The sequence below is a fragment of the Dipodomys merriami genome, unplaced genomic scaffold (genome assembly GCF_024711535.1).
Source record: "Dipodomys merriami isolate MVZ:Mamm:240054 unplaced genomic scaffold, mDipMer1.0.p SCAF_385, whole genome shotgun sequence".
Taxonomy (NCBI): Eukaryota; Metazoa; Chordata; class Mammalia; order Rodentia; family Heteromyidae; genus Dipodomys; species Dipodomys merriami.
In genome coordinates, this window is record NW_027205437.1 from 690,962 (window position 1) to 707,758 (window position 16,797).

Below are 16,797 nucleotides of genomic sequence, written 5' to 3' on the forward strand. Positions count from 1 at the left end.
GTAGGCTGTTGTCTCTCTCACTGCTTCTCATGTCAGGAATGCATTGCTTCTTTCAGACACTCAACTACCTGTACTGACTCCTAGGCAGGAATACTGTAGGCTGTTCTTTGGCTAACCTCTTGCATTTAAAGTAGATTAGGCCCAGGCTCTGCTCATGCCAAGAGGTAGATGCAAGAGGTGAATATAAGCTCAGATTTGTACAGAACCACGATCATATAGAAAAAAAATAAATTAAATAAATAGTTGAGTAATTTAGGGTTTATAGCCACAAAATTTAGGTAATTATTAGTAATACACCTAGAATCATGGATTAGGAAGAGAACTGTGAAGTAGGTTCAGGATACAATGGAAAAGACACACCATAGCCATAAGAGGAGATGAGAGTATGAAGGAACTATTGGCATAGGTCCATTTATTATCTTAGGAGTGACCTTGGATAGGAGGCTTTTAGAATAATATCTAAAAGAGAGGGACTTGCTGGGCACTGGTTGCTCACACCTGTAATCCTAGCTACCTGGGTGGCTGAGATCTGAGTATTATGATTCAAAGCAATCCCAGGCAGAAAAAGACAGAAGCGGTGCTGTGGTTCAAGGGGTAGAGCACGAGCCTTGAGCTCAGGGACAATGCCTAGGGTTCGATTCTTCAGTGCCACATAAGCAAAAAAAAGCCAGAAGTGCTGTTATGGCTTGAGTGGTAGGGAACTAGCCTTGAATTGAAGAGGTGATGGACAGTGCTCAGGCCCAGAGTTCAGGCTCCTTGTCCGGCCTAAATAAAAACAAAAAAAATAATACAAAAAAACTTCCAAACTTATCTTTTCTCATAATTGAAGAGAGGCTCCTTTTACAGAAATTCTCCTTATCTAGCTCAAGGTCATCAAAACTTCAGTAGACTTTTCCTGTTGAGATGTAATGCACCTAACTTTACTGAACCTAATCATGGCTGGGAAAGTATGGACATAGATACGTTCGTTGTATTTTTCCTAATGAATATATAACATTCAGTTATTATATATAATATAGAATATATTATACATTGTATAAATATATTAAATAGATTATAACATGTATTACATATTAACAGACTTCCTCATTTTAGATGTAGGAACAGGCAACATATTGAAAGAAAAATGTTTGAATTTCTGAGTTATTTCTCTACCACAGGACAATACCAGGTTTCATTCTTATTACCCAAAGAGCAACATAGGAAAGCGTGGCCCATGGATGTGGTTCTCTGGATTTTGGAAATTGTAATCATATATATATATATATATATATATATATATATATATATATAATGAAAAATGTTGAATATGTAAAACTATAACAACAGATAAATAAGTGAATACCCATGTGCACACACTCCCAGTCACTTTCATGTATAAGACTTTCTTTTCTATGCTCCTATTCACCTACACAGAGAGTACATGAGTTGCCCTTGAATTGTCCTGGAAGTTCTTTATTGGGATACTGTAACTTCACATCCTTTGTTCCCTAAGTAGTCAGATGCTATGTATTCAATAACAAAACTGTTACAAGCAAAAGTATCCACCCTGACACATAGAGGAACTTGGATTCCAGAAATGCCACAAATAAGTGGGAGGTACAGCAGTACTTTTCAAAATTGAATAGACTACATATTTATTAGAAAGCTTGTAAGAAAAAAACTTCAGCGTAGGATGATACACTTGAAGAAAAGTACAGTTTAAATTACATATAGCTGGGAACTGCAATAGACACTAATTAAGAATTTAAAAAAAATAAATTACATATGACATCAAATTACAAAGTTCCAGGGCATTTCCCTACTCTTGAAAACTAGAGTAATACATATTAAAAATAAATAAATGAAAAGACAAATGTTTTATACCAAATTTCAAAACATACTATATGTTATACAAAAGAAATGCTATAAGCATGCGTTTTACAGTCTAGTAAAATCATATGGCATGAAGAATCTGATTAACTGATTCATAAAATCAATACAATGCAGTTAAAACATCCGATATCTCAAGTGTTAACTTAGCAGAATACTTTCAATCTATGGTGTCTATTTTGCATATTATCCAGCCCTATCCATCCCACAATGGCAGAAGGTTTTTCCTGAGAAATTCCAGAGACCCGTCTACTGTGAGTGCTCAATGTAAACCTGTTCCAATTCTCTTTTATTTGGGCATGTGTTAGACTGACTATCCGTTAACTTGCCAAAGGCACAATTTGGACAGGCTTCCAGTAGTGATATTTTAGCTCTCAGAAAAAAAGGGAAATTGAAGACAGAGGGAAAATCTACCAGATCCCTGAAAGATTTCTATCATTGTGCTAAACCTGTAGCTTTCTACTGACAGTTGAACAAACTGCAGTAATTGCACTCCAACCACATGTCCAAAAAGAGGCTTTCCAAATATTGGCCTATTTTCACTTTGGTAAATCAAGACACACTATTGTGGCCCCGTTTAACTTAAACTATCAGCTATGGTTGGCCCAAAGGATAGTTGAACTTACGAATTTCTTAAATTTTAGGTCATCACACAATCACTTCATAACCCTTAAACATTAAAAATACCTACCCATATAAGTCTGCATTACATACTTATTACGGTTTTTCTTCATTTTTCATGTGTTACATATTTGTGTATCACAGGGCTTAGCTCTGTAATATTCCTTCTCATGTTTTTTACCACTGAGTACAGTAATTATTTCTGTATTTTTTCTCCATCTCTGTTTACTTTAATTCAAGTCCTTAATAGCATCCTGTCCATTGACAACTCCTAACTACTGATTTTAACAAACTCAAAATATCCCAAAGTGAGCTTTGATCTCTATCTACAAACCAATCCCTCATTACTATATGATTAAGTGATAACTCTTCCAGCTGTCTTCTCAAAATACCTTGGAGTCATTTCAGACTTACATACTTTTTCACACCTCATATTTAATCTATGACCAGGTTTGGACAAATTAACTAACTGTATATTTTAGGAAGCATATATATGTGTATATACACACACACACACACATACACACACACACACACACACACACACACACACACACACACACACACACACACACACACACACACACACACACATATATATATATATATATATATATATGGTATATGAGTGCTAGTACTATGACTAAAATTTGTGGCCTAGGTTCTTTTATTTTTGGGGGGGGGGGTCTGGTCGTGGGGCCTGAACTCTGGGCATGGGTGCTGTCCTTCAGCTCTTCAGCTCAAGGATAGTGCTCTACCACTTGAGCCACAGCACCACTTTCAACTTTTTTCTTTTTGCTTATGTGGTGCTGAGGAATTGAACCCAGGACCTCATGCATTCAAGGCAAGCGCTCTATCACTGAGCCACCTTCCCAGCCCCTTACTTTTCTTTTTGGTTCAGTCTTTATTTGGTATAAAGATCACCTACAATGTCATTATCCACACCCTTTTAATTTAAAAATATGTATATTCTGTAGCAATGTTATTGTCATTATAACCATAATTAGGAAGATAATGTGGGTTCATCTGCTCCATACATCTTGAAAGGTAATGAATGTGAAATTTACAGAATATCCTCAGATATGCCTGGTGGAAACCTGGATTTGAATTATGGTTCTACAGCTGATCCGTATTGGGTACTTGGGAAATTTGTTTGGCCTTGTTGCCTACTTCTGTTTTTAATAAAATACTTAATTCATTTCCTAATTGGAAGAACTATCATGAGCACTAAAATTACCCTAATGCAGGTGCAGTGCTTGGAATGGTGTCTTCACATTGTGTAGTAGGTCCCAAAGAAGTCAGCTTCCATCAACATTGTCAGAACATCCTTCCTGAAGGACTTAAGAAATATGTACCCAACTGATGTTAATATCTGTGAAAACTTACATTTACAAAAAAAGGTCTTGTCTTCATATGAAACAATTAAAGTAATGTTGGGGCTGTCCTGTGGCTTTTAGTCTGAAGGAGTTTTGCCTAAATTTTATTCTTACTCTATTAGTAGTAGCAGTAGCATTCTTTAGTGCTACCCTTCATTTTTCTAGTTCTGTGTTCCGTTTGGAATACTATTGTAACTTAGTTTATAATCTTTGTTATTAGAATAAATAAATTACAACTGCTGAAGTTTTAAATAAATAGACAATTTTAGGTGTGCATTACATTTTATGTGCTTAATACTTTCCTGAAATTATTCCTTTTAAATTATATATCCAAAACAAACTATTTTTTAAGATTTCTTATATGATTTATAGATTTATTTTATGAATCTTATATGATTTCTTAGAGATCCATAAGTAAAACATCTCAGAACAGGAAAAAAGTAGGTAAGAAGTTATAAAAATACTGTTGTGGTGTCTTAATGGCTAAGTGTATAGAACATGTAACAATACAGTTGGAAGATTCATTTGCTCTTTTTTCTATTCTCTCACCCTTCATTGTAGAAACTTTCTCACTATGAATTGCCAAGTGGTCTGGATATTTCAAACCTCATCTCAGTGACAGAAGTGATGGGATTAGGGACATGTGCTCCTATGACTGGCTTTTAGGAAGTTCACAATAAAGCAATACCAGTACATATAAAGAAACTTTTGTGAGTGATGTGCATTGACTTCCTCAATTGCCAAAATTAAATTCATATGTCAAAACATCAAATTACTTACAGCACAGAGTAGAAGCTAAGTCAGTAAAATGTATAGGAAGATTTTCCACTGAGAATAATTGCAGGGGGTGTTCATCACTCTTCCATTGAAAATGTACAGCCCATCATTCTACTTTAAACTCTAGAATATTTCTGATCTGAAGACAATTATAACACACCAATGTGCTATGAGTGCTGAGCAGTTTATGTGTGTATTACTGTAATATATGTAAAATCTTTGGCCTGACCTTCAAACTTCATTTTGTGTTGTTAAGTTTCATGGAAAAATGTTCACAATTATGCAATTCACACTCATCTAAGAGTGAATCGGGCAACTGAGATAAGACATTTGGGTCATCACTCCAGTGACAAGGTTTGTGACCTATGAAATAAATAACATTATTTCACAATGTATATGTGTTTCTGAAAATTTATGCAATACCAAATACCAAATGAACAAAAGGGACAATTGTCCATCTCTTATATATATCCGAAGTAAAGATACACCTGAATTATACTTTCTTGTTAGAGGATCACAGAATGACTTGTGATGTTTGGTTTCTTTCCAGGTGCTCCTATACATTTGTGAATCTTCTCTGAGGAAGTGTTTTCCATAGTTTGTTTTGAGGTGTCCCGAATATCAGTACTGTCACTAACCAGAACCATGGAACAGCAAAGATGTTGGGATACCTGGCCAAAGAACTGAGAAATCACAGGAAGTGATAGGAAAGAAGACACCAGAGGACCCAAAGCCTCATTGCCAGGTTCTGGATTCCCAAATCCTGTTTAAAATGCTTTATATTCATTCTACTACAGGGGTGGGGTAATGAGTGGCTACAGGTATGTCCACAAACTGAGGCATCAATCTAGTTTGTGGTTACAACTATTAACTGAGGTATTGTTTGTATACATAGTGATAATTGAATCCCTTATTTTTAAGGAGCAGAAGGGAGCAATAATCATTACAACCATAGCACAGACATACATCTTGTTTCCAAAGTCTTAAACTTTTAGTGTCCAACAGCTCTAACTTAAATACTTTTGAGGTAATAAATCATACCCCTGTCTTCCCTTAACTGTTTGACCTTTCCAGAGCACAGCTCTCAGCCTTTTGATTGCTGTTTGAGATGGCTTCCCAATATATCCCTTTCCAGGTATAACAGTTTGACTCTAGAATCCCTCACAAGTACTATTACAGATGGGTTATTTTGAAAGGGATATTTTTTCTAGGGTAGGTTCAATGTTTTAAATTTTATTTTATTTAAAGGTACTGCACAGGGTGTTTACAGTTACATGAGTAAGGTACTTTCATTGATGAATATTGTTACCCACTCCATTGTTGTTCTCCTATCCTTTCCCACCCCCAACCATACCCCCCACCCCAAACTTGTAAAGTTCATTGCCGGTATATTGTCTTGTGAATATCATTGTTGCAATGGGTCACTTCTTTCATCATTATGTTATTTCCCTTTCTTTCTCCAAATCAGATAATGTATATACAAGATGGAAGGTACCAGAATCAAGACAGAGATGTCCAGAGATAAATCAAAGACAAATGAAATAAAATAAGATCTATTTACACTTCTTTACTGACATCAAGGTTGATATCTGAAAAAAAAAAGTAATTGTTGTTTCCATGTCTTGGAGTCCATTTCAATTAGCATCATTTTGTATGGTCAACTGTACATAGCTCTAGAGCCAGCAATCCCATTCATGGGCATTTGTCGAAATTATCTCTAGATAGCTAATGGATGAAAAATGGAATTGAAAATAGCAAAGGAAAACAAATCAAAATTCAGGTATTATGATTTTGCAATTCTAATATGAAAGAACTGAAGCTTTTGTTTAATGAAGAAGAAAGTTTAGCCTGTAATTTCAATGCAAGGCATCAGTTGTAATGAGTCTAAAGTCTTTTCCTTAAAGATATCCAAGAGTAATATACTCATCCTCTGAAGAGTATATAAGTAATTATTTTAATTAGCTTTGCTTAATATTAATTTACGTGTAGAAAATAAGTTAAAATATCTTCTCTCAGGCTGGGAAGGTGGCTCAGTTGTAGTGTTTGCATGCAAGAGTCCCTGGGTTCAATTCTTCAGTACTACATAAGCAAAAAGAAAATACCCGGAAGTGGCGGTGTGGCTCAAGTGGTAGAGCGCTAAACTTGAGATGAAGAGCTGAAGGACAGCGTCCATGTCCATAGTTCAAGCCCCACGACTGGACTCCAAAAAATGAAACACTAAAACTACCAGCACAAGTATGTTTTTGGCAGCATTATTACCATATCTAAGATATGGAACCAGTCCAGATGCCCCTCAGTAGATGAATGGATCAGGAAAATGTGGTATATATACACAATGGAATTTCATGCTTCTATGAGAAAGAATGGCATAGCCCCTTTCTTAAGAAAATGGAAAGACTTGGAAAAAAATCATTATGTGAAGGAAGCCAGACTCAAAGAAACATAGGCTCTATGGTTTCCCTAATTTTTATTAATTCATATATGCTTAGGATAGTCCTGGCAGATAGGTTCATTTTTTACACTCTTAATATTCGCTGTGTGTGTTTGTGTGTGTGTGTGTGTGTGTGTGTGTGTGTGTGTGTGTGTGTGTTTGTGTGTGTGTGTGCCTGTGTGCAGTAATGAAACTGACTCAGAGCCTCAAAATCTTGTTTGTTTTTTTTCACTCATGACTGACTGAATCTGTACTATTTTAACCAAGGTTTCACTATGTGTTTGATTGAACAATTGAACATAAATGTCTCGTGGATTGCTACCCCAGCCATCTGTGAACCATGGTCTTACAATCTCAGCCTCATGAGATGAGATACTGGCATCTAGCTCTATTGCCAAGTGTCATTTCTTCGTTTTGATTTGTTTTGTTTTTGTTGTTTTTGTGCATCAAAAATCAGGACTATTCACATAAAATTGTGTGTTGTTTAAAGATTACCTTAATAATGTAATCCTTTTACATCCCATTATGTGATTTGATTTTTTGAACTCTATTGTTGCAGTCAAGTCACTTATATATAATTTGAATCTTCTTGTCTTGGTTTTATAGGGTGTTAGGTGTTTAAAAACAGAATTTATCAAGGTTTATCTCTACACTACTGAAGCAGGACCTTTATTATTACTCAATGTCCTGTAAATCATAAGTTTATCACTACTTGAGGCACCATATGAGCACAAATAGTTTCCTATAATACCTACACATATTTTAGAGCTCAATGCCATGCAAGGCACACTTCTGTCAAATATGCAAGGACATTCTTTGTGATTCTCCATGGATTTTCACGGTTCTTTTCTCTATTCTCCAGTGTTAGGTCCTATGATGGTCATGTTGATTTTCTCCACTCTTATATTCATCATTGCATCTTGGGAACTACTGGTATGCATTACTGTACTTCTGTCTATTCTCCTTGTGCTTCGGCTTGTACCCCTCTGACCTGGAAGGGCTAAGAATTGGGGATATTTGCTTTACTCTTTATCTCAGACATCTATCTTTACTATCTAGAAATACATTCATTGAATTCCTTCGTAAAGTCTAATGTCTTGAAAATTATTACTGCATTTTCATGGCTTTGTTATTTGGCATTAGGGAAGAACATAGATCAGTACTGTAATTTAGGTTAAAGATTATTGCAATCATACTTCAATAGATATTCTTCATTGGATAATGTGTATTTCAAGGTCTGCCTGCCTGCTTCCTTTTCAGTGTTTTGTTTATTTTTCAATGTAGTCTTTTCTTCTGGAAAATATTTATGTGCCTAGTGAAGATCAATTCTTACTGTAACTATTCATTAATTTTATTCCAACCTCATTTCACAGATCCCTCTGAGTTTCTTCAGGGTCTGTATAGTGCTTCACATTTTTAAATATGTTTTAACATCGATGTATCCAATGCTGAAGACACATTCCTTAAGTCACCATTTTGATGACTGAAAAGCAACCATGCTGCAATCTCACATATGGCAATTTTCTGGTTTTAAATTCTTTTAGATTAAAACTGATGCTGCACAACAAATATTCTGTGTACAATTTTATATTTTCCTAATTATTTTAATATACTTCCCATATTATATAAAGTTAAAACATTATCACTTACTTAGTTTTAGGATTTCTAAAACGGTCAGAGTAAAAGTTCTATTCATTCACAATTATAAGATAATAGAGTGTCCATTATGACCAAGTGAGATATGTAAAATTTTTTTTGTAGTCCTTAAAGGTTGTGCTGGGGAATCCAGTCCAGTGCTTCATATTTCTTAGTCTACTGTGGGCCTCTGAGCCTGATGTGACCTGTGGTTTTATTTTCACTCAACAGGAATTTTTAAAAAATTCAATAGGAAGGAATTATTACTTGCTTACTTTCTCCAATATCTCTCGCATACATAAAAGTAATATAATTTTATGGTGACTGAAATGGTTTTCCTATTGAATAATTGTTTATTTTTTGTAGCCGCACTCTTTACTAAATCTTGTCCCTTTCCTATCTCCCCTTCCCATAAAACTTGACTGGATCCACTAGAAACCCACTTCCAGTCAGCCTGGTCCTTAAAAAGCCCAACGTTAACTAACCTACCCTCTGGTAGTCCTGCTATAAACTTTCAATGGCCTGACTGCAACCAGAATCCTTCCTGAAAGCCCTCCTCTGCTACAGGGAAATCGTTCTTCCACTCCACCCCTTCCTGGAATCCCTGCTCTGCACCACCAGAAACCAAACATATCCATATCTCCTCCTAATATCCACCTTGTTGCAACAAGAACTCCGCCTACATTGGGCTCCTCCCTCTAATCCTAACTTCATCCACCAGATACCCTGTCCCTAACTACTCTATTCCCTGAGTCCCATTGCTCCCATATTCTATTACTTCCAAGCTCCTCCCATCCCTTTCATACCCCACTCCCAACCAAACTTCTCCCTCAACCCCTCCTGGTTTCATCAGAAACTCGATCCATAACTAGTCTAAGTAGCCGAACTTTTCAAGCCCAGCCCTGAACCTACCTCTTCCCACAATTCCCTTCATGCTACACCAAAAACCCTCCACCTCTCTATAACTGCCCTTGTAGCCCCACCTTAGTTGACCAGAAGCTTCTCACACAGCCCATCTCCTGATTGGAAAGCCAGCCCTGCTCCACCACAGGCCTCTGTATCTCCCATATCTACTCTCTCAATGGCTTCATTGTTCCCATGATGAATCCTCTTCTTATTGGCTCCTCCCACAGAGCCACACCCTACTCAACCCTGCCCATAATTACTCTACACCTTTGTAGACCTTCCACTCCTTCTCAAAGTCCCTCTTCCAATTAACCCCATGGCTCCAAGCCCTGACCTGCTCTAGAAAACCCCCACCACACTATCCCATCTCTCGACACCCACATTGCTCCACTGCAAACTACTGCATCTGTTGGCCTCCCTCTGAAAGCCTCACCAGACTCAACTGTAAATCCCTGTCCCTTCATAATCCCTTTTTGAAGATTGCCTTGCCCTACTGGAAACCCTGTCCAATTCTAATGTCCTGCCTTGCAAAACTGAAATCCCCACCCAAACTTACTGCTCTTTTCGAAGTGGTAACTGGCTACATCAGAAAACCTATCCTAAATAGTCTAGTCCACTGGATCCTATCTCTGCTCTCACAAAGCTCTGGTCATGAAAAATTCCTCCATACATTGTTACTACATCCTGCTCTGCCAGAAACCCCACCTCCACCATAACACACTTCCCAAAGGTCCGCCCCTTACTAGCCCACTTCTTTCTAGCACCACTCTGCCCTCTCACGGACTTTGAAAAGCCTCTCCCTCATAGCTCTGCATTCCTGCACCAGAATCCCCACCTTTTGTCAGCCTCTTGCCTTCATTATCTTCCCTGCCTTATGGGAAACCTCACCCTACATATCCCACCAGGGCTCACAGTGCTAAACCACAACCCCTCCTCTAAGTAACCTCCTCCTCTATAGCCTTGTTCTTCCTTTTCAAAGCTCTGCCCCAAATAGCCTCTTCCCCAGTGACCTTGCCCTCTTCCACTGAAAACCCATCCACCTGCCAGTCTCCATCCTAAAGTCCCACCTACTCCACAAGAGACCCTGCTCCTAACAAGTCTAGTCTTTCCTGTCCCCTCCCTGCTGTCTCAAAGCCTTACACAGACTGGCTTTCACCCTCAAAGCCCCGCCCTGCTTTACCACAGAGGCTGTCCCAATACCAACTCCTCCCTTGAACCAGACAGGGCTCCACCAGAAACCCCACACCACATCATCCTTGAAGTTCCCACCTAGGAAATTTTATTACAAATGTGATTTTATAATGGTCACAGAATTCATACTAATCAATATGATAAGAAAGCAGTATTGACAAAAGACAACAAAAATTAGTTAGCTATTAGATGCCTTAGTCTAGTTTGGGGTTCTGTTAACAGGCAGATTCACATTGTGTGAAAATGTGTGAAGATGATTCCTCTAACTGGAAAGCATTCTTTGAAGTATCAGTAAGGTTTCATGAGTGATCATTTTATTTCTAGAATTTTGGTCCACATTTGTGTCCATTAACTTATAAATATGTTATTTTAACTCCTTTGGTTTGGTTGAGGAAAGAGTATTAAGATGTAAAAAGATGACTTTCAAATCATCTCTCTAATGAATAATTTTGGACTTACATCCTTTACTATGTACCAGAATTTTTAGTAACAGAAATTCTCTACCAGAATCCCCTTTGAATTTCCTACTTCCGCTAAAGTGCCCTTTGGAAAAGATTGAAGTGAGATTATACAGGTAGAATGCAAGAAATAAAAACGTATTTGAGATCATAACAAAATCATGATAAAGACCCTACCCATTGTGGTTTAAATTTTCTAATGAAAGGAACTTAAGCATATTTAACTGCAGACTTTCTGAAGACTAGAAGACAAAAATATAAGAAATGCCCTCCTATACCACGGTTCTGAAAACAAAACAAAACCAAGGCAAGACAACATAATGAGACAGAAGGGAATGAGAAACTTGTACATGTGATATAGAATGTAAAGATACACTGAATCAGGTAAAAATAATTTTGGACACAATGCCTGGTTGTTCAATATATTTCATCGTATATATTGTTCCTTTTTAACCTGTGACATAATATAAGTCTCAGCAGGGATCTGCCAAGGTAATTGTGTAGTTAGTCAATTTCATCATTGCAAGATCATCAGGATGATAAACTCCCACACACCTTAACATACCTGCAACAGCACTAGACATACATTCCTATTGGTACAACAGTGTAGGGCAGACCTGTATTTAACCCAAGTTTTGTATGCCGTATGCTATGGTTTTTTTCAGGCTTGATACAAAATGTCTCTGCCCAGAATTAAATGAAGGCATTTATAGCTAAAATGATTTAGGGTCATTGTTAACATCTAATGCCTGCTGAGGTATTTCTTTATACCTCTTCTTTTCCCTTTCTTTCTTCCTCCCTTTCTTTCTTCCTCTCTATCTTTCTTTTCTTTTCTTTTCTTTCTTTCTTTCTTTCTTTCTTTCTTTCTTTCTTTCTTTCTTTCTTTCTTTCTTTCTTTCTTTCTTTCTTTCTTTCTTTCTTTCTTTCTTTCGTTCTTCCCTTTTCTTTCCTCTTTTACGAAATGAGTATGAATTTAAATATTTTGTTTGCTGAACAAGTATTCTACCATTAGAATAATCCGTTTTCGATTTATTTACTTTGTTCATAGGTTATCCATTTTGCTGAGGGCTGAACACAGCCTAAGTTCCTCACCTCTGTCTGCCAAGTAGCGGGGATCACAAATACATTCCAACATGCGAACCTTTAGGATGATATGAGACTCTTATTACTTTCCTTGCACACTGGTTCTGATCTGTGATCCTCTCAAATTCTACCTCTTCAATTAGAGATGTGAGTTCTAGTAGCCTGCCCTCAGTTTAGATCGTCTAAATGAATTATTGAAGGCAATTTCACTTTAATCTCTTTTTTTGCCAGTCCAGGGGCTGTTATAGTTTTATTTCTAGACAAATTTTGTGTATATATGCACATTAGTGTTAAAACATTACTTTTTCCCCCTTTTTTCCTTTTTAATTTTCTTGGTCAAGGGGCTTGAATTCTGGGTCTGGGCGCTGTCCCTGGCTCTTCAGATCAAGGCTAGCATGTTTACCACTTGAGCCACAGTGCTACTTCTGGTTTTCTGGTGGTTAATTTGAAGTAAGAGTGTCATGGATTTCCTGCCAGGGCTAGCTTTGAATTACTATCCTCAGATCTCAGCTCCTGAGTAGCTAGGATTCCAAGCATGGCACCCAGCTAAAAATGTTACTTATTTTAAGTTCTGTGTTTTAGTTGAGGGAGTAAAATAAGTGTGTAGAAATTTAACTTTCAAGTTACCTCTCTAAGTAATTTCAGAGTTTCATTTTCATATTTATTGCAGTTATTAATAACAGAAACTCCCAAAGTAACAGCATAATCCTTCATTTTCTCCTTCCCATAGGTACTATTGGAAGAGAATGAGTGAGATCTTAGACAATATGTACTTGAAATTATAAAAAAGTTATATTGATGATACATAAAGAGCCAGATAACACAACGTGCTTTGCATTTTCTAAAGAAAGGAATGTCATGAAAGTATATTTATTGGCAGGCTTTTCACCTGTAAAACAAAGAAAAAACAATTTCATAAAAAAGCTGAAGGGGATCAGCAACCATGTAAGTGTGATATAGCATTGGAGACTTTACGAAATGAACTGGTTCAGGTAAAGTAATACTTTGGAAAAGTTATCTGTTCACTAAATTTATTCATTATATTTTTTATTTTTACTTACCTGTCCCTTAATATATAAATGCATACATGTGTGTGCAATATATATATATATATATATACATATATCTCAGCAGTATCTGTCCAGTGAACTGTATGGTTATGTATGTTTAGGTAATTTCATCATGTCAATTCCATCAAAAAGATGGACTTCCATAAACCTTAACAACCCTGCAACACCACTGCACATGCAAACTTAAGCGTTCACCATTGTAAGCTAGACCTGTGTTTTACCAAAATTTTACATATATGGTGTTAATTTTTCATTTAGTCTTGACACAAAATGTGTGTGCTCCTAGAAATAAATGATGGCATTTATAACTACAATAATTTAGTGTAAATCTTTACAATGAACACATGCTAAGTATGAGTTGTTCTTTCTTTTCTTGTCTTATTTTATCTTTAGGAAGTTGATCTGAGTTTTGATGTTGTTTGCTAGATAAGTATTCCACCATTGGAGTCACTCCACCACTCCTTTCTAGTTTAAGTTACTTTACGCATAGAGTAGCAATTTTTGCACCCAGCCCAAAAAGCAGGGATCAGGATTGCATTCCAATATCCCTACCTAGTAGGTTGATATGGCTGATACTTTCCTTCCTAGACCTATTCAGAACTGTGATCCTCTCAAATTCTACCACTTTAGTTAATTGTGTGAGCTCCTGTTTGCCCTAATTCTAGAAGATAGGACAGACATAAATGATTACAGGTAATTTGAGTGAATCATTGGCTAATATAAGTGATTTGATATTAAAGTGTAGGGTAAGTTTGAAAGTATAATCGCAGTAGTCAGATATTTTGCTAAGTAATTTTGTTTCACATTAACAACACATCTTGACCAGAATTAAGGACTTACTTTTGATGTCTGTCTAGTTGTATGTCATTTGGTAAATTAAACTTCATGTCTTCCATGTGGGATAAAGAACTTTGAATGTTCTGATGTGCTGGTTCACATCTATAATCATGGTTAGCAATCAGAAATAAATAGATCACAATTTGAACATAGCCTAACCAAAAATTTAAGAAGTCCCAATCTCAATAAACTAGTGGATCATGTTGAATCATGCTGCCATTAATCTCAGCACCACAAGAAGCTAAGTCTCTGCCTTGTAACTGTTTCACTTGAGTAACTGGGACTCTTGGAGGCAGTCACCTCTACGGATGCAGAATCTGGGCTGAGATTTAGCAAGAGGAGGGAGGAGTCTGCCCCACCTTCCCAGGGTGAACCTCACAGAATGAAGTGAGCATGCTTGCTTTCCTCCTCCAACTGGCTTGAGATGCCATGCTGCTGAGTGTTCATTATTTGATTCCAGTGACCTGTGGTAGAAGTAGAAGGAAACATTAAATAAATTTCACATATTCCAATTGAGCTGCTCTGCCAGCCTGTGAGTTCAACTCAGCAAGTGTTCATTATTTGAGATTTGACAATGCTGAGGTAGGGTAGAGAGGGAGGGTGAGTGAAAGAGTGGAGAGATAGAGAAAGAGCTGGGCGCTGGTGGATCACACCTGTAATCCTAGCTACTCAGTACGCTGAGATCTGAAGATTGCAGTTCAAAGCCAGCCTGGGCAGGAAAGTCCGTGAAACCCTTATCTCCAATAAACCACTCAAAAACCAGAAGTGGCTCTGTGGCTCAAGTGGTAGAGTGCTCGACTTGAGCTCAAGAGCTGAGGGACAGTGCCCAAGCCCAGAGTTCAAACCCTACGACCAACCAATAAAACAAAAAAGAGAGAGGAGAGGGAGAAAAGAAAGAAAGAAAGAAAAAGAAAGAAAGAAAGAAAGAAAGAAAGAAAGAAAGAAAGAAAGAAAGAAAGAAAGAAAGAAAGAAAGAAAGAAAGAAAGAAAGAAAGAAAGAAAGAAAAGAAAGAACATGACTGAGAATGAATTGTTTGGAGTCAGGAGTCATATATCAGAAGTACTACCTGTATTTGTTGTTAGGTCTGCCCCAGGTCATGCAGACCCTATGCAGCCACTTCTTGGCTAAGTTTCAACCCTTTATGTGTTGCCTAGTATCTGGCACACCTGGAGGCAGCCACCTCCCCATCCTGTTAAATCACAACCTGGTCAGCCTCTGGTCCCACTTTCCATCTGACCAGAGGTGAGTCCCAGAACTTGAAGTCACATCCAGATCCAGTGTGGCCAGAGTTTCCCCCAAATGGCCACACCTCATCTGGTCCTTCACATAGATTCATCCTTGCCAGAGGTTGGATCGCCCCATTTTTTTACATGCATTTCCCCCATGTATTTCATGGGCAGCAGTTCATTAAATAAACTTCTTTACCTGACTGAAAACCTTGTGGTGTTCTCTTCATTGGCTACCTAATGAAACTCACCTAATTAATATACTTTACACTTCAGAGTTTCTAGTTATGAATCCATGGATATTTTTGTGACACATGTGAGATCAGTATCTACAAAACATATTTACTAACATCATTTAACAGTATAATTGTGCCTAGACTCTTTAATAGCAGCTTAATTAACGATAATGTCTATTTTGTTTGCTTTGCTTTGCTTTGTTTTTGCTTAAAGTAATAGAAGAGTTGGTGAGACAATCTGTGTGAAGACTCAGGGTCTGTGTTGGAGGTGCAGAATGATGCTGGCTCCGGCCTCAGGATTATCTGAGGACTGTGTTTGGGTATGTGGAAAGCTCTTGGCATGCCGGCCTAGAGAGGGAACATGTTCTCTCTCCCTATCTCAAAGCTATCATGTCTCAAAGCTGAGGAAGTAGCTCTTCTGCTTACTTACGCATAGACGAACAGCTAGTCAAGCATTTTCCAGAGTACGGGGAAATGGTTTGAGCTTGCTCTAAAATAGTTTAGATAAAAATATACAAAGACTTATCTCATAGTTTAAGCAAAATTGTATCTGTTGAAATTCTTTGTGTGAATGTCTCCTGAATAAATCTTGGCAAAGATAATATTTGCTTGTCTTTAAATACCCACTAACAATAAAGCACAGCATGCAGTGGCAATTGCTGTTTGCACTCTGCAACCCCTGTTTCCTGGTGATTTTGCGACCCTTACCCAGGAACCCCAATGCCTGAGACGTTCACAACTGGCACACAAACAGGGACCCTGCAGTGTTGAATAAAGGAAGGGATATTCAGGTAAGTACTTTTAATGACATGGTGATGGAACAAGTTAAGTCTACTCCGTACTTACATATGCTAAAATATTTACTTGCAGCTTATGGTGTAACTATGTCTTCTTTTGACATAGAAATGTCTATTAATGTAGTTAGGGAATAGAATCCTTGGTTCCCCGATGATGGGGCATTAGATGTTGCTAATTGGAAATGAGTAAAGTATTGTAGAAAGAGATGTTCGAGAAGGGGAAAGGAATCCTGTTAGATTTTGGTCCATTTGGGCTATTTTACATACCCTTTTTAAAGAT

General features: G+C 37.4%; 1 long non-coding RNA gene across 1 annotated transcript in view; it reads left to right on the forward strand.

The window, feature by feature from the left end:
• LOC138805103 (uncharacterized) overlaps positions 1–6,178 on the forward strand; it is a 40,780-nt gene extending 34,602 nt beyond the window's left edge. The window contains exons 2-3 of the long non-coding RNA XR_011365441.1: positions 5,197–5,391; positions 6,115–6,178. This is a non-coding gene — a long non-coding RNA (uncharacterized lncRNA). The remainder of the gene's footprint in view (positions 1–5,196; positions 5,392–6,114) is intronic.
• The last annotated feature ends 10,619 nt before the right edge of the window (positions 6,179–16,797 follow it).